A 25,138-nucleotide genomic window follows, 5' to 3' on the forward strand; every position below is an offset into this window, starting at 1 on the left:
GAATCCAAAATTTCTCAGCTAATTTTGGCACAAAACAGTAGCATGAAGACTAAAAGTCTCGAATATGTGTAGGAATTCCAGAAAATGACAAACTCTTTTTAATACAAAATACTATCTAGTGGCAGCCCAGGTGTATAAGTACGTTGCCTGAGCAGCAGAATCTATTGGCAGAATCAAGAAACCCCATCAAAGTTAATAAGTCAAGAAAGGAAGGTAATGACGCACCGCTAAGAAAGAATAACAAAATGTGCTAAATGTAGGTGGAAACGAATGAAAGAAACAGCATTCATAAGACTTAAAAGCGCGCATAGCCTTAGTACACTGGTCTGTGGTACTGACACACTGTGATGTCATGTTCTGTTAATTACACTCCTGGAAATTGAAATAAGAACACCGTGAATTCATTGTCCCAGGATGTAGACAAAGAACATTTGCCAAAAAGTGCCCCTAAAGAACTTTTAAATATATAGAATCCAAAATTTCTCAGCTAATTTTGGCACAAAAAAGTAGCATGAAGACTAAAAGTCTCGAATATGTGTAGGAATTCCAGAAAATGACAACTTTATTGACACATTCCTGGGGTCAGATACATCACATGATCACACTGACAGAACCACAGGCACATAGACACAGGCAACAGAGCATGCACAATGTCGGCACTAGTACAGTGTATATCCACCTTTCGCAGCAATGCAGGCTGCTATTCTCCCATGGAGACGATCGTAGAGATGCTGGATGTAGTCCTGTGGAACGGCTTGCCATGCCATTTCCACCTGGCGCCTCAGTTGGACCAGCGTTCGTGCTGGACGTGCAGACCGCGTGAGACCACGCTTCATCCAGTCCCAAACATGCTCAATGGGGGACACATCCGGAGATCTTGCTGGCCAGGGTAGTTGACTTACACCTTCTAGAGCACGTTGGGTGGCACGGGATACATGCGGACGTGCATTGTCCTGTTGGAACAGCAAGTTCCTTTGCCGGTCTAGGAATGGTAGAACGATGGGTTCGATGACGGTTTGGATGTACCGTGCACTATTCAGTGTCCCCTCGACGATCACCATTGGTGTACGGCCAGTGTAGGAGATCGCTCCCCACACCATGATGCCGGGTGTTGGTCCTGTGTGCCTCGGTCGTATGCAGTCCTGATTGTGGCGCTCACCTGCACGGCGCCAAACACGCATACGACCATCATTGGCACCAAGGCAGAAGCGACTCTCATCGCTGAAGACGACACGTCTCCATTCGTCCCTCCATTCACGCCTGTCGCGACACCACTGGGGCGTGAGCGAAAGACGGCCTAACGGGTGTAATGCATATAAGTGCAGATATTTTTATATGTGGTACCTTTATATGTACAAACATCAGTGTGAACGTCTTTTTTGTGTTGAACAGTCTTCCCACAAACTTGACGTTTTCTGCATGACAATAACTGCACCACTCAACGGAAAACACCTGTTAGTGGAGACTAACCATTTTGCTTCCACGTGTCCACACTTCAACATCTGACCTGCTGCCCAATGGAAAATAAGCATTAATATCTTCCTCTTCCCACATGTACTTGGAGGTACTGACGAACCTAAAAACATACTACTCCTAATAGCTATAATTACTAGTCTGCAAATGAAATAAATACTGATTTAATCTCCAGTACACCATCCTCAGTTACCAATAGAAATATCTACAATTATACCTTCTACACTCTGTATTACTTTAAACTGCATTTTCTTAGAGGCTATGTTAAAGCGATGCACTAACCACCGATGTAAACAAATTCCTGCTACTATATTAAGACATTTTAGATATTTTATTGTTAATATCATTAAAGTCTAGGCATCTGTGGCACGCTATAAGTGGGGTTGACAGCAAGCTGCATTTGGCATGGAGAGGTCAGTAACAAACTGTGGACCTCCGCACCCAAACCTAACACGGATTCACATCTTTGAAGGAGGGAGGGAGGGGCATCTAAAGATTAGATACGGAAGTTGAGAAAAGAAGAACCAAGTGGAGGACATGGCGTTCAAGTATGCAGCTAGCGATTAAAATTTCAATATCATGAAGACACTGCTCAGTAAACGTCGAACTGCCACAATGCATACTATATGTTTGGATATCCAAACGATTATCATTTCAGTGTAACCGCACAAAGCAGTTAACAGTAACGCCATCTATATTCTGTATATAAGGAAGGACTACACAGAGTGTTATTCATTCAGAAACTGCGTTTGTACGTTTCATATTTGTAAGAAGAGAGTATTACGCCACATATGAGATGGAGAAACGTCTATACAATTGTACAGCGGTAGGATCGTGGCCTACGAAGACTGCGGTTTCTCGTTCAATGATATTGCTACTGCTGTTGGTCTGGATCTCAGACTATCATGCGAATATAGAAATTATGGGTTCATAAGGGCCATACTCACCGCCATTCGAAATCCCAGTGGCCCCACAAGACTCGTGTTGGAAGGAATCGAGACACTGGGCTATGCAGTATCCTACAGCCACGTCACGTACCGTGATTTAGCAAATGCTCTTTTTTGCTGTACGACACACAGAGTCCGACCAAAATATTTCCAGATTGGTTGCTTTCGTTATAAAGACGCAGCGCATAGCGTGAGGGAATGGAGTGTCATTGGGTAGTCAATGTGTTCAACTGTGGTTCGCATAGCCGGTAATTCAGACAGCAGCCGCAACATTTCTGACATGTTAAGACCGGTGGCTGTGCTGTATTTTCGAGCTGTGACGACGTTATATTTCAACAAGATAACACAACACCGCATGTCGATAGTAATGTCCTTCCCACAATCGATACATATCGTTTTCGGCTGTTTCCCTGGCCAGCACGTTTGATCGATATTTCACCCAATGAAAAATCTCGTTCCGTGTTGCCGAGAGACTGGCCGGCATCGTTCGCCAGCCGCTACGGCGAAGCAGCATTCGATGATGTACTAGTCTCTGTCCTCCACTCACAGTTCAACTCTATGCCCAGCCAGTTTAGTGCCGTTTTTGATGCCTAAGATGGCACCCGTGTATACCACATTTCCTCCCCGAATTCCCCCAAACTACAAATTTAATCGTGTATTCTTCCTACTATCTTGTTTATGCACACTTTGCTCAATTGCGGTATTTTCTATACTTCCTGATACTCCAACTTTAATAGCCAGCAGAGTATTTGGAGGGGGCATCTTCTGACTGTACACACCTTCCATGAGAGAAATCGACGATGACCATTGTCGAGAACAACTCTGAGGACAGACTGAATCGTTAAAGAAAATTAAAGCGAATTAGCGTATTGGCCCTTGCGAGTGGCCAGTCATGAGAGAAGGTTTGTGGGACTTACGGAACGCAGCTGGTTCTGCCTGTGACTGTACTGCATGTTACGTCCGTACTGGCCGCTGCCTCTTGGCTCTCCCCGAAGCAGCGCTGGCGGAAGCGGACGCACGCTGACCACAGGCCTCGATTCCTGGCTTCCGTGCTCTCATCGACACGCCAGGGTTCTATCTCTCCGTATTTCTCCAAAACCGGTATAATGGCACGGAGTTGGTCTCACGTTCAGTACTGAAAAAGTACTTCGTTAAGTTTTACTGCATGCGTCGTCGCGGTTGTATCAAGATTTTGTAGATTTTCAGCGTCAACCACAATGTTCAGTTACATTAATCATACTTATTATACGTTTCGAGAGATCACAGCCCGATCATTAGGCAAAACATATGCCAGGCTGAGAACTCGGATGAAAGGAATAGCTTCAAAATAGTCACATTTCTGTACTATGACAGAAAATCGCGAAAGGTGGAAAAATTAGTTTTTCAGACCAAGAACATATCGGGACATAAAGACGTCATGACCGAGAAAAAAAGGGTAATAAGTTTGAAAATTGCGGTCTGTACAAAACTCAATGTTCTGCCAAGTTACAGGACAAATGCGATGAGCGTTTATAAATATATATAATGACCATAAAGATGCTATCAGGCTTAAGGAATATAAACATTCAGCTGTAGCTATCTAAATCCATTTAGCGAGTCATCACCTCAGAGAGATCGTAGACGACCTTCAAGCATTGCATTGTTGTTTGTTGTTGTTGTGGTCTTCAGTCCTGAGACTGGTTTGATGCAGCTCTCCATGCTAATCTAACCTGTGCAAGCTTCTTCATCTCCCAGTACCTACTGCAGCCTACATCCTTCTGAATCTGCTTAGTGTATTCATCTCTTGGTCTCCCTCTACGATTTTTACCCTCCACGCAGCCCTCCAGTACTAAATTGGTGATCCCTTGATGCCTCAGAACATGTCCTACCAACCGATCCCTTCTTCTAGTCAAGTTGTGCCACAAACTCCTCTTCTCCCCAATTCTATTCAATACCTCCTCATTAGTTATGTGATCTACCCATCTAATCTTCAGCATTCTTCTGTAGCACCACTTCTTGTCTAAATAATTTATCGTCCATGTTTCACTTCCATACATGGCTACACTCCATACAAATACTTTCAGAAACGACTTCCTGACACTTAAATCTATACTCGATGTTAACAAATTTCTCTTCTTCAGAAACATTGTATATTGAACGCAAACGGAAAAGCGGGATCTGCTAGATGAGTTTGATAAGGAAGCAATAATCAGTCGCAGGCTCATTGGTTTTTTAATATTCTTGCATACCTAGATTTCAACTAAAGATATTCATCTTCAGTGCCAAAAGGAAATTACAGAACAAGAACTGATTTACATAAAAAAGTAACTAAAACACCGCGTTATCCAATAGCACTGAGCCTTTCCACTTACCATTTGAGTGAATTATATTGGAACAAACTTGCAGCAGTATATGTCACCACATAACTACACAGGTTACTATAGGCAGAAGGAAACTGAGGTGGTTGTTTACAAAAAAGGATGGCAACCTCAGATCGCGTCACGTAGTGTAAATAATGCCCTATATATTTCAGAAACCAAGAAAACCCGTTTCTTTACAATACAGTAGCCTAAAACCCTTCTTTCTGAAATAAAATCCTCAACTGTATTTGCACATCACCCTTAAAGTACATCGAGAAACGTCAATTTACAATGCGTTTAATCATACGATCGTTGTTAAGCGATCCAAAACCGAATTTAAATGGTCATTAATTGGTTCATAAAACTGTCCCCTGCAGAACTGTCACGTCACACTCCTAATAAAAAAAATTAAAAAAATAAAAAGTTCCGAACATGGTTTACATAAAATATAGTTATATACCAAATGGAATTAGTCAAAAGCTGAAATCTAGTTCAGTCGATAGTATTACAGTGGTTAAGTGATCCACTAAGTAATTAATTTAAAATAAATATAAAAGGTCACACAAATCTCTTTTTAACCTCTGTTAATATCATAGTAAAATACTGAGATCAACATGACAAGGTCACTTTAACCACGTACAATTAATAAAAACATTCTAACGCGCTCTACTGGCGTAAATTTCTTATGTAATGTATGATGTAGCTCTAATTGTGGTGCGCCACTTCCAAAGAACGATGTAACACACTGCATTATACATAGGTCCTAGGACTAGCGGTTCAATAATGTTGTACCTTGTAATATCTCTTTATATTCGATGAATTATTCTGATACAATTCTACCCTTGAATGACGTTTACAAATTTGCTATCTTCATACTCGCAGAATCCATGCGCAAAATAGTTTCATACAATAGCTATACCATGAGCGCATAAGTATTCTTTGTAGTACTCTCTCTGGTGGTTGTTAGAAAAAAAAGAAAGGGAGCTCCTGGGATTGTCTTCGTCCCGATTAGCCTGAGCTTGGTTTGGAAGAACTGTAATCTGATTATTGAGATTTATAACAGAAGATAACTGATACGAACTGTACGATTAAAAAGGAAATATATATATATATAGATTGCTCCTTCATACAAAGGTGTGTATTTGACAATTGAGAATTAATGATATTTATCGATGTATTGCGTAGTTGTTAATCAGAAGGGACTTCCGAAAGACTGGATACGAACCTGCACTTAATAATCCAAGAGCTCCATTATTTCTTCGGAAGGTTAAACTTCATCAAAGCCAAATATCCGCTTGATCTGAGGTTTCTCGACTAATTATACAACGCTCCCAAAATTACGAGGCATTTTATTTGTACAGATTAGCAGACTGCCGCAAAGCACGAGCCTGCAGAGAAGAAGAATCATCGCCTGATTTCATTCTAACAAGTAAAATTTCAGAATCATTTTGAGTCACTGAGCTATGACTGTGTTTCCTATCATGAATGATTGATTGCTCGAACGAATTGAGAGCTACAGAATTACGTAGATAGGAGGAAAAATTACAGTGGCGCCAGTGTGACGTGACTCTCTTGGATTGTTATATAATATATGTATTTTTTGTTTCATGAAAACCAACGAGAACGAGAGGTAACTAATCTGAAGAGAGATTCGGTGCCCATAGTAAAAGATTGCTGATACCAAGAAACGATTTCAACTATTGGGCAACACCGAGACTAGAGAACAAGGCCAGAGAAATCAAATTTTTTTTATCCTGTAGTTAAAATAGTTTGAAATCAATTTAGAAAGAACTTTTTTCCAGATAGTAGTTAGACTGTAGAACTGTATATTGTGTGATTTTCGTATCTGGACATTGAACTTTATACCATCTGTGAAGTAATTTGAAAGTTAAGTGTGTCTACGACAGTAAATTTGAAACTGTATTTAGTGATTAAAACCTGATATTGACAGTTATTTAATGGTATTGACTAGCGACATTTAAAATGTCATTGAATCAGCAATGAGAAGTGCAACAGCCTTCAGCTGTTTGCGCAGGAGCAGAGGTTACGGATAGCAATTCTGAGACTGCTGTGGCTAGCGGTAGCAATATAAATAATCCCGCTGGTTCAGAAAACATTCATACAACAGCTGATCAGACTGTTGTTGACACATTAGTTGTTATTATGCAACAGTTGTCTCTATTAGCCGAAGGCCAAACGGAGGTGAAACGAGACTTATCCATTATACAAAATGAACTCCAAAATCAATTAGCCGAAAATCAAACAGAATTACAAAATCAGTTAAGAGAAACCTTTACGGAATTAGATCAGAGATTAAATACCCAGACACAGGAAATAAAAGAACAGGCAGAAAGGACCGAACAGAATCTTACTGCTCAAATTGAGCAGGTCCGCCAACAATGCCAAGAAAACAATAGTAAATTAAAAGCGGAACTAACCGAATATGTATCCGTCAAAACTGACACGATACAAGAACAAGTAGAACTGTTTCCTCAAGTAATACAAGCTCAAGAGGACATACAGTGTTCTGTAGCTATGATACCAGAAATTATAGAATCCCAAGATAATCTAAAGAAGCAATTTGACGAGGTGAAGGAAAAACAGGAGACAGTGGAACATAGAATGAATGTACTTGCGGGAAAGTTTTCAGAAATGACATTAGAGCGGCAAAATTTTCCTTCGGAAACCATAGAAGAAACTGTGAAAGTAGCTTTACAGTCAATTTCAGAGAGTTCTGAGGAGAATTTTTTCAACAAAGGGTTAAAGGAAGTTCGAGAACAACTTGGCGAAGAATTCTCGCGTTGGAAAGAAAATATCGAAAGATCACTAAATCTCTCGCAGGAGGATTTAGAAACAGCGAGAAGTAGGAAACAACATTCTCAATCTGCGCGTGAAATTCCGTCCACGTCAAGATCCGATGTAGACAGAACTGGAACGTCACAAGTTAGATTCGATATAACGGATAGCCACAGGGAAGAGTACGAACAGGATGATTTTTGGAATCGTAGTACCGTTGAGGAAAAGATGATAAAACAGAGACAATTTCAAATCTTTAACCCTGACAAAAAGAATGTTCATCCTGTAGTCTTTATTCGAAGTTTCAGAGGTCTATTTCCACGATCTTGGACAGAATGGCAAAAGATTAGTTTTGTATATGGATATATACAAGGATCAGGAGCATTGTGGGCATCCGAACAAACATCTTCTTGTAAATGTTACAAAGAATTCGAGCAGGCCTTTCTAGCAAAATATTGGTTTGCTGGAATACAAGAAAGACTTAGGCAGGAAGTATTATATCCTGAGCCTTTCTCATTTTCTAGAGGATCTCTAAAGAGATATTTTGAGAAATACATTAATAAATCTTTGTATTGGGATGTACCGATTCCTTTGCCGGATATACTTAGAATACTCAAGTCCAGACTACCCACCAGTATAAGGAATCAGCTGTTATATATAAATGATAAGGATATAGACTCATTTATGACTACGCTTGATCGTATTGATATAATTGAGGAGTACAATAAAAGGGCAAGAGAAATGTCATATCAAAGAAGAGCAATAGAAGCAAATCCGAGCTGCAACTCGAGTGGGAATGGCAGTAATGGTAGCAGCAACAATAATCATAACCAACTACACTCTCCGAAGAGACTTAGCAATGGACAAAATGCAAACAATAATTATTACCATAATGGAAACTTTAGTAATGGTGCAGCGAGGGGCTATTTTAGGAACAGTAGGAATTTTAATCGAATATAATCCAATGTATGGCAACACAGGACAGTTCTACCAACACCAGCAGAACAACAACAATAATTACACGAATCAAGCAAGACAACATAGACAGAATTCAGCACAACAACCGATAATCACTGAAGTAGCTGAAGAGACAAATACCAATCGGACCAACAATCAGTCAAACTAAACATGAGCGCATCGTGCTCCGGAGGAGCGGTCAGGGGATCTGTTAGGGGCGAAACAGTAAAATTACAATTGTTAAGATATAATGATGGTGATCTGTTGACTGAAGAGTTAACAAAGGATTTAATAACGTGTCATAATGACAGATCGAGTGTTCCGGTATCGGAAGTATTTGTTCAAATAGAGGAAGTTCCAACGAATGTGATATTAGACACCGCCGCTTCCGCCAATGTCATCTCAGGCGCTCTTCTTCGGAGAATTATTAGGAAGAAGAAGGTACCAATTTTGCCAGTACAGAACTGCAAAATCATCGGAGCTGTTGGAGCACGCTCTCCCAATGTCAAAATACAAACACAATCAGAGATGAAAATGGGAAATGTAGCAATAAAATGCACGTTCCTTGTAGTGGAGAAGTTATTAGTGGACTGTATTCTTGGTATTGGGAGTATGCAGGAGTACGATTGTCAGATTGATTTTTTGGAATGAATAGTTAAATTTAGATTAAATGGAGAAGAGATAGCACTGGATTTAAATAGAAAGGAAACGGTGCATGAGAAATATTGTCGCGGTGCCATAATTCAATTAATTGACACTACAAACGGTCGTTGGAAGGAGCTTTCAAAGGATTTGATACAACAGGAGGACTTTAACCAAACAACAATGATAAAAGCTAGTGAATCAAATCAGCTTACTGGAGAACAAAGGCAGCAGCTTCATTATTTGTTAGAGGCATATGAAGAGATTTTTGATGAGAAACCAGGAATTATTAAAGGGTATATTTGTCACCTACAAGTGAAGCCACATCAGACTTACTGTTACGCGCACTATCCGATCCCCTGGCGTTTAAAACAATCTGTTCAAAGGGAGATAAATAGAATGTTACAATGGAACTTGATTGAGCCATCAACTAGTCCATATTGTTCTCCGCTCTTAGTCGTCCCAAAACCTGGAGGTAACGTTAGATTAGTTCTGGATGCGAGAGAGATTAATAAAATAATAGTACATGTAATATGAAGACCAGAATTTAAAATTGGAGGAAAAGATTCGACTCGCACTTGTCAATTTAACTAAAAAGGCAATACAACGGAAATTGACATATGATAAACGGATTCACCGGATTCAGACGTTTCATCTTGGAGAAAAGGTTTCATTGAGGCGACACATCCATTCCTCGAAACTGATGAAGAACATAAAGAAATGGAATCTTATTTATACCGGACCATATGTTATTGTAAATATACCAAATCCTGGATCATACTTGTTGGCATATCCCGAATCGAAAAGAATAAAGGGATTATTCCCGCATAATGATATTAAGAAATTTTTTGAAGGATCGTAGATCTGTGATACCAAATATGGAGAAGAATTTAGAGTGGAATTTGACTATGAGTCGAATGTGTATATAAATATCAAGAAGTTTATTTTGTCTAGAGGTTAAGAGGCAGTGAGATTACTCCTGTGATAGGTTAAGAGACAGTGAGATAGCTCCTGTGATAGGTTAAGAGACAGTGAGATTACTCCTGTGATAGGTTAAGAGACAGTGAGATTGCTCCTGTGATAGGTTAAGAGACAGCGAGATTACTCCTGTGATAGGTTAAGAGACAGTGAGATTACACCTGTGATAGTTTAGCACAAAAATTTTTAAGATAGGTAGAAGAATTTGTTAATTACTAGTGTTTGTAAGTGTGGACTATGAGCAGAACCCACAGTGATATACAATGAAAGTGCATCTACATTTCCTCAAGACACGGCACTTATGTGAGAATTGCGTGTGAAACTTGAACAGTGTGGGATATGTAGGTAAATACGCTGTGTGTATGATGTGCGCTGTTGGCGCAAGATAACAAATGAACTGTGAAATGAAGCAAAAGTCGATAATGTCACTGTTGCAAACAATTGAAGAAACTCTCTGGTTGCGTGAGAGAAAATTATTATAATTTTTAGATTTTTCATTATGCCTTCTTTACCAGGAGAATTAATTTTATAATTTTAATTAACATTTTAAGAATAGCAGTTTGTGTGTTTCATGTTATGGACATAATTGTTGAAATATATTTCCATAAATGTTCATGAGAGGATGAAGAAGATTCTGCGAGTGGATTATTTGTTAAATGAACATACGTCATCATTAATGATATTTATTTGCAAGTGGATCTATAAATCAGTTAATTATAAGAATAATGAAAATTTTTCAAATTATTCCTTTTGTGGAGTCAGTGTCATATGCCTATGTTTAAAATTTTTCATAAGGTGTAAACTTAAATTTTATCCATAATTTCGTAATTGAAAGCAAACCTCGGACAGATTCAACGCTCTACTTCCACCTGCACTATAACAAAACGAAGATAAAAAAAATAATAATTGAGAGGAATACATTCGATATGAGCTACAACAAAATTTAAATGCCCACAGTCTATTTGGCAATATTTTGGACAATCAGCAGTTGTAATTGGTATTGAGGACTACAAAAAAAAGTCGCAATTGTCAGGACTGATGGATGTTCCAGTCTAGTACAGATGGAAGAATATAAGAATCCACTCCGATTTTGAGTTCAACGATGAAATATGGACTTCGTTGCCTTAATCCACTCTCTTCCAGGGCTTTATTCAGTCAGAACCTTTTCTTATTCCACTTTAAACCTGTTTCATGTTCACGTCCGTGACCATCTGTCCCTGAGATCATCTTCCTGTTTCTACGGCACGTTACCAGCTTCTATCTTGTACCATAAGCCATCGCCTGTCCTCCGTGCCGCCTCCACCAAACGCTGTACGTCGCCTACCCTGTGTCCGTACCCAGTGTTCCTGTTCCATCGACTTCACAACGAGATCGCCGGCTACATCGTCGGAAGAAGAATTTTGAAAAATTTTTTTGAGCAATATTGTAAAATTTTTTTTGGCTATGAGGCACTTTTCCTTCGATCTAATCTATGGAGCTTCTATATATTTCAAAAGTACTGGATTTAGGTTTTCCTATCTTCTTTAATATTTGAGCTTGGGTCTATTCTTCCGGGTTTCCCTGTGAAGGCCAGTTCCCAAATGGGTAGACCTTTTTCGTAATTACACCAATCTACATCTTCCCTGGTTATGTACTCGGGATGCGGGTATACCCCGGTACATGTAAAAGCTACAGCTTAGGTATTCTCGTAACTTGTTGTCTTAACATGTTACCCATACTCTCTATAGTAAAATTCTACTAATTCAAAATATTCCTCTTTTGAATAAACAACCCAACAAATTTTTTCTGTTAGCTCGCAAAGTGTATTATCATTAACTTTGCGCGCTGCGAGGGGCAATTGTAATATCTCTTTATATTCGATGAATTATTCTGATACAATTCTACCCTTGAATGACGTTTACAAATTTTCTATCTTCATACTCGCAGAATCCATGCGCAAAATAGTTTCATACAATAGCTATTCCATAAGCGCATAAGTATTCTTTGTAGTACTCTCTCTGGTGCTTGTTAGAAAAAAAAGAAAGGGAGCTTGCGGGATTGTCTTCGTGCCGATTAGCCTGAGCTTGGTTTGGAAGAACTGTAATCTGATTATTGAGATTTATAACAGAAGATAACTGATACAAACTGTACGATTAAAAAGGAAATATATATATATATAGATTGCTCCTTCATACAAAGGTGTGTATTTGACAATTGAGAATTAATGATATTTATCGATATATTGCGTAGTTGTTAATCAGAAGGGACTTCCGAAAGACTGGATACGAACCTGCATTTAATAATCCAAGAGCTCCATTACTTCTTCGGAAGGTTAAAATTCATCAAAGCCAAATATCCGCTTGATCTGAGGTTTCCCGACTGATTATACAACGCTCCCAAAATTACGAGGCATTTTATTTGTACAGATTAGCAGACTGCCGCAAAGCACGAGCCTGCAGAGAAGAAGAATCATCGCCTGATTTCATTCTAACAAGTAAAATTTTAGAATCATTTTGAGTCACTGAGCTATGACTGTGTTTCCTATCATGAATGACTGATTGCTCGAACGAATTGAGAGCTACAGATATACGTAGATAGGAGGAAAAATTACAACCTGTTTATAGTATAACCGATACGGCATTTGATGGAACCAACAAAATGGTTGACAAACGGATCCACTGACAATAATAATGTGTTCTCACAAACTACCACGCCCAGTGTCGCCAAATGAAAGGCAGACCAAAATTTCGATATTAGTTCTCTCCTGGGTCATGACGTCTCCTACCCTGAAGCAGAAGACCTTCAAAGAGCTCCCAAAATCAGCTGCTCCTCACAATCACCTGCTCATTGAGCAGGTAAATGCAGGATGACGTCGGATAGCAGTATATTTTCATGTCCTCCAGGAGTTCCATCGAAACTGCCCTTTTCAGTTAATAGTAATGTGAGCGTGGGGTTGATCTGCTATTCTGTTATTCTGCGCAACGGATTAATCTGGCTCCTGCAAGATGCAATTTCCACCCTCACACTACTACAGAAGTCAGACAGATGCTCCTAACGTTCTAAAGAGAAATGTCTGAAAAACTTTCAGCAATAAATATCTTCTGGAGTCGTCCGCAGGAAATGACACAAAAATTCACAAAATTTCTTACGTAACTAGTGGGATACTTGGGTTCTGGAGTAGTGGTAGTTAGTGTAAGAAAAACATGAAACTAACGAAGATTATTATTTAATTTGCAAAAATTCTGAGAAATCACAATGGCAATTTTAGATATGAATTGAACAAGTTATATCCTGGTTCTTTTCGGAATGTGAAGTTACCTCTCAAGGATAGGATTCGCTAATGAAATTTCTATACAAAGTTTAAGATTGTTATTGACTTGGCAGAATGGCTGAGAGGCGCGCCTACTCAACTTGAATAATTATCCTTTACAATGTTGCTAGGTACGGTCGAGGATGTCGCATGTGAAATGCAGTGAAGTGTACTGTTGTGGAGTAAATATGGGACTCGCAATAGCTGTAGCGCACAATACCGTAAGCTGCGATGACTGCTGTCTGCGCCGCTCACTGCTGACAAATAAGATAACTCTCGTTCTATCTGGATTGACCTTCGCCAATCAAAGTCTCCCTATGCCTTGATGAAGTCAAGGATTCCTATTCGCCCCTAGTCTAACTGTTGGCGTGGTACACCGGCCAGATAACCAGTCCACCACGATGTCACTCAAAAATTCGCTCGCAGGCGTTTAACTATAGCTCCGTCCGTTCACACCGCAGAATAAGAGTGTCGGCCAACACAGTTAACAACGCTTAATCGCAAGGACTCAATATAGAGTCGCACTTCGATTCGCTTTCGACAGAGGTGCTCTCCCAGTGAAGTACTGAGAATAGACTTGTTCCTCACTACAAGAGCGACAACGGAACGGCGCCTCTCCACACCAGACGTGAAAGGGTATATCTTTCAGTCTCTTCCATTACTCCTTCAGCTCAAGGCGTCAGAAATATCGTCTGCCAATCAGCATTGCTCTTGTAAAACGGGAGAATGACGTTTCGTTTAAGGTGACCAATCTGGAAATCTGTAGTATCGGCGTTTGGCGTTTGCTGTCTCCCTTTGAAAATCTCTGAAACTGCGTGCTATGTGCAAAGAATGTGCAGGTTGGATGCTCCCACACAATGTAGCGGAATTTGCTTTTAAGCCGAACATGGGGTCGTTCCCCCTTTCACTCGGGCACACGCTGTCTGCTCCACAGGCGGCCGAGGTTGACTCGTCCTCTGAAGGGACCGGCCTCCTGTTGTGTGGTCTGCATCTCTCAAACTAAAAGCTCCTATTACCGTTGTGTCTGGAATGTATGTGTGTACGCCAGCCTCGAGTATTTCAACCCCGGTGCCCACTTGTTATTTGCATATCGTTTACATGAATTCATACAACATTGACTTTATCTTATCGAGTTCAGGTTCGAATGAAGCGCCTTGATGTGCGGAATATGATTGTGAGGGCGGAATATGTAAGCAATGAAGGCCAGGAGACTACGACGTCTTACAGTAAGTGTAACAATCTGACACCCAACCTTGGTGATGGGAGTGTGTGTGTGTCCTCTCTCAACCAAGTGGGCAGTGTAGCTGGATCTCTCAGCTATATCCCACCTATTCAGAACTAAATACTCACCTAACCTGAATTCAAGTCTTCTACCTGCCTGTCCCATATAATATGTATCACAGTCTGGACATTCTATCCTGTAAGTAGTGAGATAATGACAGCATCACCCCACTCAGAATTGTTGCCAGATTTATACAAGATGACAGATCCAAGATGGCGGCCATAGATGTGGCAACATCGCAGTGATGTCATGGCGGGAAGGCAAAATTTTGACGGGAAAATAGGTCGATTAGGCTATCTCCACTAACCCAAATACACCAACTCTACCCCTTCCCCCTTCCCCCTCCAATCTCGCATCTGGAAATGTGTGGTAAAAGGACTCAGTCTGTACTGGGCTGCTGGATAGGATGGACTTAAGTCTTTATTTTATATGCATTATTATATACTGTTTATTCAAACAATTTGAATTGACATACACTGTGTTCCCTTTGAGGCCTAGAGGCCAGCTGACCAAGTTCACAACACCATCACCACCAGAGGGCGCTTTCAGCCACACCCCCTCCCTCCCATCACGTAATCAAAGATGGCGGTCTGGGGAAAATGGCGGGAAATTCGCTCAGTCTGTCCTGAGCTTCCCAAGAGGCCAGGCAATTGTTTACTGTATACTGTGTGTTCAAGGGATGAGATGTCTATGCTGGAAAAGGAAGAGTTTAAAGGGTATATTAGGTGTAATCATGCAACTGAGGACTGTGTCCATAGCCATGGAAAGCAACGATATTTGGTGAACGTATGAATAAGATGAATACACTTATAAAATGATGAAGATGTAGAAGGATGGGGCTGAGTTACACTTCACAACTCATGCCGATAAATGTGTGTGCTTAACTGTATATTATTCGATAAAGCCCAGTCAGTCTTCTGAAGTGCAACAGGCATTTACCCACCCCGGCACGTGGCCTCTTCCAGCAGGCACGAGGACTCTGGGGCAGGGACCACACCAGGCTCACAGCGCCAGCATGCAGTAGCTGCAGGACAGTCATACGATAAGTACTCCCTGTCGCTATGGAAATACCCGCAGCCTCCCACCTGACGCCTGGTGCATGGACACCCATTGTCATTGAACGCGAACTGCTTCAGGAGTTACTACATCTGGTGTTTAAGCAATATGCGGAATATTGTCACATACATCATTTGAAGATGTCACAGGAACTAAATATACCACAGCACAAAAAGAGAGCTTTGTAGGAGACGCACGAATATTTAAACAATTTGCGAAGTGATTTTACACGTTTTATTCTGAGGAATACCATCACCACACTTCAACATCGACTCTAAAAAAATGGTTGCGGCACACTTGTGACCATTCCTGAGACACTTCGCGCGCTTTTGTGCGCTATACCACAGCCTTCCCTCGTCGCTAACATGGGTTGCTTCAGCAGTTACTAAATCAGACTGAATATGTCTCTAAATACACTTTCAAAAAGATCTCTGCACAGTAGTTTGCTTCAGTTTTACGATGTATACCGCCACACTTGAATACAGACTCCAAAAAGACAGCGGTACACATGTGAAACGTCCCTGAGACACCTCACACACTTTGGTGGGAAATAATCGCGAAAACGGTATCAGCTGCAATATCTGATTTTACACGCCTAAACGATGATTTGGAAGTTGAAATAAATACCTCTGTCTACAGCTCTAAACAGGACGCTCACCACTTTTCGAGTTTTAGCTGCTTGCCAGAGGGAGAAAATTTTTTTGAGGCCTACAGCTGGCGGTGGTGTTCATCACTTTTCTGAAACGCTGCGTGGGTATAGTGTAATATTTGCTGTTGGAGCCAGGGATGTTATTTTCCTCACTCCTAGAAGCACACTGGTGTCTAAGCACAGATGAGAAAATCGGAACAATTACACAAACAATTCAAAGCACTGTCCTACAGAAGAGAAAAATGGCTGGAATTTTCGGTGAATTTTCGATGTCCTACAACTGCTTGTCTGGAGAAGGTCTAAAGCACAATGGCGTTTGAGGACAGCATCACACCCGTCAGAACCAGAGGAGGATGGTTTGCCTGGACTTGTCTCTGAACACTCGAACAAAGAAGACATCACATGACTCTCAGATGTCACAGAACGTTCCGTAAATACGTTGCCCCTGTCTTGTTTGAACCAGTCTGTAGAGGCTCCAATGCCATACACAGAGGATGGCTTGTGGCTCTCTGACGTCATGGGACTTCCTGTGAATGGAGCATTCTGAACCACACCCGCCAAACTACTGCTGCCGCCACTGCGGGAGCAGTGTCCGCCATTTTCTGCAGACGGACAAAACATGGGACTTTAAGAGGCAAAACTATATCGTGCAGATAGAAAAAAAAACAGAGCAGTCATACTGCACTGAGAGTTAAACCCTGCAAAAGTGGTCTACAGATCATGAAATATGGAAACTGTCGCCAAAGACACTTCCTCAATTCCACTGCTCTGCTACTGTCAAGGAAAGTTTGAATTTGTCAGCGGGAAACCGATCTCCAGCCGGGCTATATAACCACAGACGATTACCATATCGATGTAGTAAACAATTTGTAACCTGACCATATAAAATCACCTCTGCATCCAGCATACAGCTATCAACAACCAGACACTCATTTATACAAGGTGGTCCACTGATCGTCACAGGGCCAAATATCCTACGAAATAAGCGTCAAACGAAAAAACCACAAGGAACGAAACTTGTCTACCTTGAAGGGGGAAACCAGATGGCGCTATGGTTGGCCCGCTAGATGACGCTGCCATTGGTCAAACGGATATCAACTGCTTTTTTTAAAAAATAGGAACCCCTACTTTTTATTACATATTCGTGGTAGTACATAAAGAAATATGAATTTTTTAGTTGGACAACGTTTTTCGCTTTGTGATAGATGGCGCTGTAATAGCCACAAACATATGGCTCACAATTTTAGACGAACAGGTTTTTTAAATTAAAATAGAGAACGTAGGTACGTTTGAACATTTTATTTCGATTGTTACACTGTGATACATGTACCTTTCTAAACTTATCATTTCTGAGAACGCATGCTGTTACAGCGTGATTACCTGTAAATACCACATTAATGCAATAAATGCTCAAGAGGATGTCCGTCAACCTTAATGCATTTGGCAATACGTGTAACGACATTCCTCTCAACAGCGAGTAGTTCGCCTTCCGTAATGTTCGCACATGCATTGACAATGGCCTGGCGCATGTTGTCAGGCGTTGTCGGTGGACCACGATAGCAAATAATCTTCAGCTTTCCCCACAGAAAGAAATCCGGGGACGTCAGATCCGGCGAACGTGCGGGCCATGCTTCGATGACCAATCCACCTGTCATGAAATATGCTATTCAATAGCGCTGCAACCGCACGCGAGCTATGTGCCGGACATCCATCGTGTTGGAAGTACATCGCCATTCTGTCATGCAGTGAAACATCTTGTAGTAACATCGGTAGAACATTACGTAGGAAATCAGCATACATTGCACCATTTAGATTGCCATCGATAAAATGGGGGCCAATTATCCTCCCTCCCATAATGACGCATTAACCCGCCAAGGTCGCTGATGATCCACTTGCAGCCATCGTGGATTTTCCGTTGCCCAATAGTGCATATTATGCCGGTTTACGTTACCGCTGTTGGTGAATGATGCTTCGTCGCTAAGCAGAACGCGTGCAAAACATCTGCCATCGTCCCGTAATGTCTCTTGTGCCCAGTGGCAGAACTGTACACGACGTTCAAAGTCGTCGCCATGCAATTCCTGGTGCATAGAAATATGGTACGGGTGCAGTCGATGTTGATGTAGCATTCTCAACACCGACATTTTTGAGATTCCCGATTCTCTCGCAATTTGTCTGCTACTGATGTGAGGATTAGCCGCGACAGCAGCTAAAACACCTACTTGGGCATCATCATTATCATTTGTTGCAGGTCGTGGTTGACGTTTCACATGTGGCTGAACACTTCCTGTTTCGTTTAATAACGTACCTATCCGGCGAACGGTCCGGACACTTGGATGATGTCGTCCAGGATACCGAGCAGCATACATAGCACACGCCCGTTGGGCATTTTGATCACAACAGCCATACATCAACACGATATCGACCTTTTCCGCAATTGGTAAACGGTCCGTTTTAACACGGGTAATGTATAACGAAGCAAATACCGTCCGAACTGGCGGAATGTTACGTGATACCACGTACTTATACGTTCGTGACTATTACAGCGCCATCTATCACAAAGCGAAAAAAGTGGTCCAACTAAAACATTCATATTTCTTTACGTACTACACGAATATGTAATAAAAATGGGGGTTCCTATTTTAAAAAACGCAGTTGATATCCGTTTGACTTATGGCAGCGCCACCTAGAGGTCCAACTATAGCGCCATCTGGTTTCCCCCTTCAAGCTAGACAAGTTTCGCTCTTCGTAGTTTTTTCATTTGACGCTTTTTCCGTGAGATATTTGGCCCTGTCACTATCAAGGGACCACCCTGTATACCACGAAGACAGACCGATTCCCAAAACATAAGCACATGCACTGTATGTGCAGCCGTAGTACTAGATATCAGCAAGATCGGTTGGTCAACAGTCATGAGTCAACTGCCCACCACACACACTAGACCGATGCGCGATGCGCGATCACAGCGCCCTCCACGGACTGTGGTCGCTCTCTGAACTTGAGTACAAAGCCTGGGCTGGTTCTCCCGGCACAAAGTTGTTACTGTTTCCGGCCCTGACCTGCTTGTCTGCATTCCTGCTTGCTGTCATGCTTTCTACACCCATCTCCAGACACTAGGATTACAAGAACATATGTATTTTCACATGGTTCGCTAGAGTATCATACCATTTACGCGGTAGTTCTCAATGTCAGCCACATAGCAGTACACTACCGATCGCTTGCACAGTATAATTCCAAAGATAAGGGGATTATATGTCTAGAAACCCAAAACTTTAGCGAGGTCATTACATGCGACATGCTGCAAATCACTGAGTAACTACAAACTTATCTTGTCTGCGAAGATCTTTTAGTGAAAACTCGGAAAAAATAGAGGAAACTGGTAGTTCCACTCGTATTTTTTGACGAATACTTACGTCAACACATTCCAAATGATCCTTGTACTTTACAAAGTAAACTAACGTGTTTCTCATGTTAGGGAACCAGCAAACGTCTCTTTCACCTAAATTTCACCATCTCGATGCACACAACACACATCACAATCAACGTCCTCTCAACCACATAAAGACTGGAAATGTGTAGGATGGCAGTAAAAGCAGTCAACCAGATAATTTACATGGGAGGGAATAATTGTCCAGTGCAAACTCACGCCCATATTGAATTTCCTGAAATTTCCTCGGATAACACCTCCAACACACACATTACGAAGGCTGCCCAGCACATTCTGAGCATTAGTTTGCTATTCAGGCACCTAGAGGGCGAAGTGGTTAGGTCAGCTGCATGTTGTACCCCAGCCTGTCTAGTTCGGACAGCTCCTGCCGTAAGCTGGAAATGTCAATCGTTCCCACCACAGGCCACCGCCGCCACGCACCTCCCGCATGCCAGGCAGAATCATCCTAGGAAACCAGCCACATATTTATCGCCGTACTTACAATTAAATATTACGGATTCAACCTCAATCTGATAACATTCGACAATGAGCAAAGTATCTGAAATACACCCCCCCACCCACCCACCCCCACCCCCCCTGGTTGTGGCTCTGGAAATATAAATACCTCCACACATCAAAAAAGTTTTGCATCATCCCAGTTCCGAGAGTTCCGGAACCTGTACAGAGAATTGGAATAGAGATCAACATAAACATCATTCCCGCCCTTTTTATTGCTCACGAAAACCGCACATTGCATGTTGTTCCACCACACAGCGAGACCTTCAGTAGTAGTGGTCCAGATTGTTGTACACACCGGTAGCTCTGATACCCAGTAGCACGTCCTCCTGCATTGATGCATGCCTGTATTCGTCATGGCACACTATCCACAAGTTCATCAAGGCACTGTTAGTCCAGATTGTCCCAGTCCTCAACGGCGATTCGGTGTAGATCCCTCAGAGTGGTTGGTGGATCAGGTCGTCCATAAACAGCCCTTTTCAATCCATCCCATGCATGTTCGATAGGGTTCATGTCTGGAGAACATGATAGCCACTCTAGTTGTACGATGTCATTATCCTGAAGGAAGTCATTCACAAGATGTGCACGATGGGGGCGCGAATTGTCATCCATGAAGACAAATACCTCGCCAATATGCTGCCGATATGGTTGCACTATCGGTCGGAGAATGGCATTTACGCATCGTACACCCGTTACGGCGCCTTCCATGACCACCAGCAGCGTACGTCGGCCCCACACAATGCCACCGCAAAACAGCAGTGAACCTCAACCTTGCTGCACTCCCTGGACAGTGTGTCTAAGTCGTTCAGCCTGACTGGGTTGCCTCCAAACACGTCTCCGACGATTGTCTGGTTGAAGGCATATGAGACACTCATCGGTGAAAAGAACGTGATGCCAATCCTGAGTGGTCCATTCAGCATCTGTACCGAGCTGCATGGTGTCGTGGTTGCAAAGATAGACCTCTCCATGGACGTCGGAAGTGAAGTTGCGCATCATGCAGCCTATTGTGCACAGTTTTAGTCGAAACACGACGTCCTGTGGCTGCACGAAAAGCATTATTCAACACGGTGGCGTTGCTGTCAGGGTTCCTCCGAGCCATAATCTGTAGGTAGCGGTCATCCACTGCAGTAGTAGCCCTTCGGCGGCCTGAGCGAGGCATTTCATCGATAGTGCCTGTCTCTCTGTATCTCCTCCATATCTGAACAACATCGCTTTGGTTCACTCCGAGACGTCTGGACACTTCTCTTGTTGAGGGCCGTTCCTGGCACAAAGTAACAATGTGGACAAGATCGAAACGCGGTATTGACCGTCTAGGCATGGTTGAACTACAGACAACACGAGCCATGTACCTCCTTCCTGGTGGAATGACTGGAACTGATCGGCTGTCGGACCCCCTCCATCTAATAGGCATTGCTCATTCATGGTTTTTACATCTTCGGGCGGGTTCAGTTCAAAAATGTTTCAAATGGCTCTGAGCACTATGGGACTTAACATCTTAGGTCATCAGTCCCCTAGAACTTAGAACTACCTAAAGCGAACTAACCTAAGGACATCACACACATCCATGCCCGAGGCAGGATTCGAACCTGCGACCGTAGCAGTCCCGCGGTTCCGGACTGAAGCGCCTAGAACCGCACGGCCACCGATGCCGGCGCAGGTTCATTGACATCTCTGAGCAGTCAAAGGGACTGTCTGTGATACAATATCCACAGTCAACGTCTGTCTCCAGGAGTTCTGGGAACTGGGGTGATTCAACACTTTTCTTTATGTGTGTATATCTTCCTTATGACTGGACATAATTTTACACGGAAAACTGAGACAGCTGTAACCGGGCTGAAAGATTTTACATGTAAAATCCACACCTCCCATTACGAGAGGACATAGTCATTTTATTTGCACATGTTGGAACACCGACCACAGCACACATATTTTATAAGCCCACTGATGACACACCCCAGACTAAGTGTAATACATCGGCAATAACTGAATGCTGGTGACACCAAACAGTACTGAGTGAAAATCCAGAATGGATGGACGTGCCTCATTACTTTCTCTTGTGAGTGATACCAGTGTGTGTCTTGTCTTAGGAAGAGATATGTAATCGTCTTATAAGCAACCAGCTATTAAAGAAACACAATCACAACGTGTATGTTACTGTCGCCTTCATAAAAAGCGGTCTTGGTTCGACCGGTGCACACAAGTACTGCTAAAGACATCCAAGTTAAAAACTATACAATCTTTATAAATCGAGATATGGTATTGGTTTTCCACACAAAAAGCGCAACATTAAATATAGATGGTGAACGCTGGGGTGTTTATTAACAGACCGAATGCCCAGGTGCACGTCGCCGGCGGTGTAAGCTCATAATCGCCAAACTTAGAAAGTGTTTCGGCCTAGGAACATGGTATTAAGCCCGTATAAAACGCCCCCATGCCGCTACTAGATATTTCTCACGCTAACAAACAGTATTTGTAACGCATTCAATCCTGATGCCATGTCATAGGTTCTGAGATATATCCACTGGGTTATAGATGTGGAAGGATGATGGTTGATTGAGAATGAACACATGTAGTAGATGATGTGCTATGTGACGAATCACTTAAAAAATGCAACGCTAGCTTGAGGTCGTAATAAATGTACTAAGTCCTATGACCAATACACTGGCTTTTCAGATGTATAGTGTTAGCCTTATCTTCAGCATTCTTCTGTAGCACCACATTTCGAAAGCTTCTATTCTCTTCTTGTCCAAACTAGTTATCGTCCATGTTTCACTTCCATACATGGCTACACTCCATACAAATACTTTCAGAAACGACTTCCTGACACTTAAATCTATACTCGATGTTAACAAATTCCTCTTCTTGAGAAACGCTTTCCTTGCCATTGCCAGTCTACATTTTATATCCTCTCTACTTCGACCATCATCGGTTATTTTACTCCCTAAATAGCAACTAATGAGGAGGTATTGAATAGGATTGGGGAGAAGTTTGTGGCACAACTTGACTAGAAGAAGGGATCGGTTGGTAGGACATGTTTTGAGGCATCAAGGGATCACAAATTTAGCATTGGAGGGCAGTGTGGAGGGTAAAAATCGTAGAGGGAGACCAAGAGATGAATACACTAAGCAGATTCAGAAGGATGTAGGTTGCAGTAGATACTGGGAGATGAAGAAGCTTGCACAGGATAGAGTAGCATGGAGAGCTGCATCAAACCAGTCTCAGGACTGAAGACCACAACAACAACAACAGTGTTAGCCTTTCTGGTAGAAATCCTGTTTGCTATTTGGGATCAAGCCTTTCCACTGAACCACATTCCTGCGTTTGATCCTTTGGAAATGTCTTAATGATTACAGCCACTAGTGAATCATATTCTTGGAGCTATCATATCTCGAAATGAGCCACTTTTGTCGAACCTATCTGCTACAGTAAAACTCCAGCGTGGTTGTAGATAGCCCCAATGCATCATGTAACTGCTCCTCTGCCTCTGCCCCGCCATCCCTGCAGCTCTGTCCATGTGATTGTTCCACTTTAAGTTTCAACTCAGCAGACGTTGGAGAGCGCTATATCTAAGACCTTCTGCAACCTGTGGAGAAACAGGATTAGCTGAGTTAATGTGACAGGACCATCTTTTTTGCCACTCAGTGGAAATGGGAACATGTTGTCGTAGCTCTGCCAGCTGTGTTCGATGTGTAAGACCAATGTCAAACGCAACTTCCCGCCACATGAGGTAGTAGAAAAGGCAGTACAAGCAGTTACAGGAACTGGAAGGATGAGGATTTTGCTACTGCATTGTGATCTGTCTCCAAATTGCAGTCCAAAGGAGATCTGCACCCTTCAGGGTGCATTCACGTCTGTCACCCAAACGTTCTCTCTATCATCGTTAGATTTTACCATCCAACAGAGATAAACTACGAACTATAAAAACTCCTCTAACATCATCCAATACCGAGCGGGGTGGCGCAGTGGTTAGACACTGGCCTCGCATTCGGGAGGACGACGGTTCAATCCCGCGTCCGGCCATCCTGATTTAGGTTTTCCGTGATTTCCCTAAATCACTCCAGGCAAATGCCGGGATGGTTCCTCTGAAAGGGCACGGCCGACTTCCTTCCCAATCCTTCCCTAATCCGATGACACTGATGACCACGCTGTCTGGTCTCCTTCCCCAAACCAACCAACCAACCATCATCCAATAGAGAACTCGAGAAGATTTTTTTACCACATCTCTCTCTCTTCTGACGTATTGCGAAACAAATACCGTCTGTGTGCTGGCATCGAGCATGTGGTGATCCTATTAAATATACACAGGTATTGATCCACTAGAGCAAGTGGCCAGTGATGGAAGACACCTACATAAATCAGTGTAAAGATTCATTGCCTGTACTGTCGAAGGACCGTATCCCACAGACTATCAGTTGCAAGAGAGGGTCCCTGTTTTGTTGTTTGATACACTGTTTTTTTTCTGCTGGAACACGTCAAAGCAGTGAATGACTACAGTTTTGTACAACGACATACATTTTGTTTCTTCCCCTATAACTTTGAGGTCTGTGTCAGGTTCTAAACTGACATTCACATGTTTCGATCCATTGGCTCTCACAGAAAACTGGACACTGCACAGTGTAAATTATGCTGCTGCTCCCACAACACACACACAGGATGACAAATAAAAGACAGTCACAACATATGGAAACTGGAAGAGCTTTGCAGCATTGTGAAGCATTTCCAAACAGTTGTCTAAAGGTGATTAATGGCCTCTGCATTTAAACTCATCTTTCACAGTGACGGGATAGCAG

General features: G+C 42.2%; 1 protein-coding gene across 1 annotated transcript in view; it reads right to left on the bottom strand.

Annotated features, from left to right (window-relative positions):
- The window catches only part of LOC126183894 (ras-related protein Rab-3), an 833,674-nt gene that overhangs the window by 791,653 nt on the left and 16,883 nt on the right, over window positions 1-25,138 (bottom strand). The gene's annotated exons all lie outside the window — the stretch shown is intronic.

This window comes from Schistocerca cancellata, chromosome 4, assembly GCF_023864275.1.
Source record: "Schistocerca cancellata isolate TAMUIC-IGC-003103 chromosome 4, iqSchCanc2.1, whole genome shotgun sequence".
Lineage (NCBI taxonomy): Eukaryota > Metazoa > Arthropoda > Insecta > Orthoptera > Acrididae > Schistocerca > Schistocerca cancellata.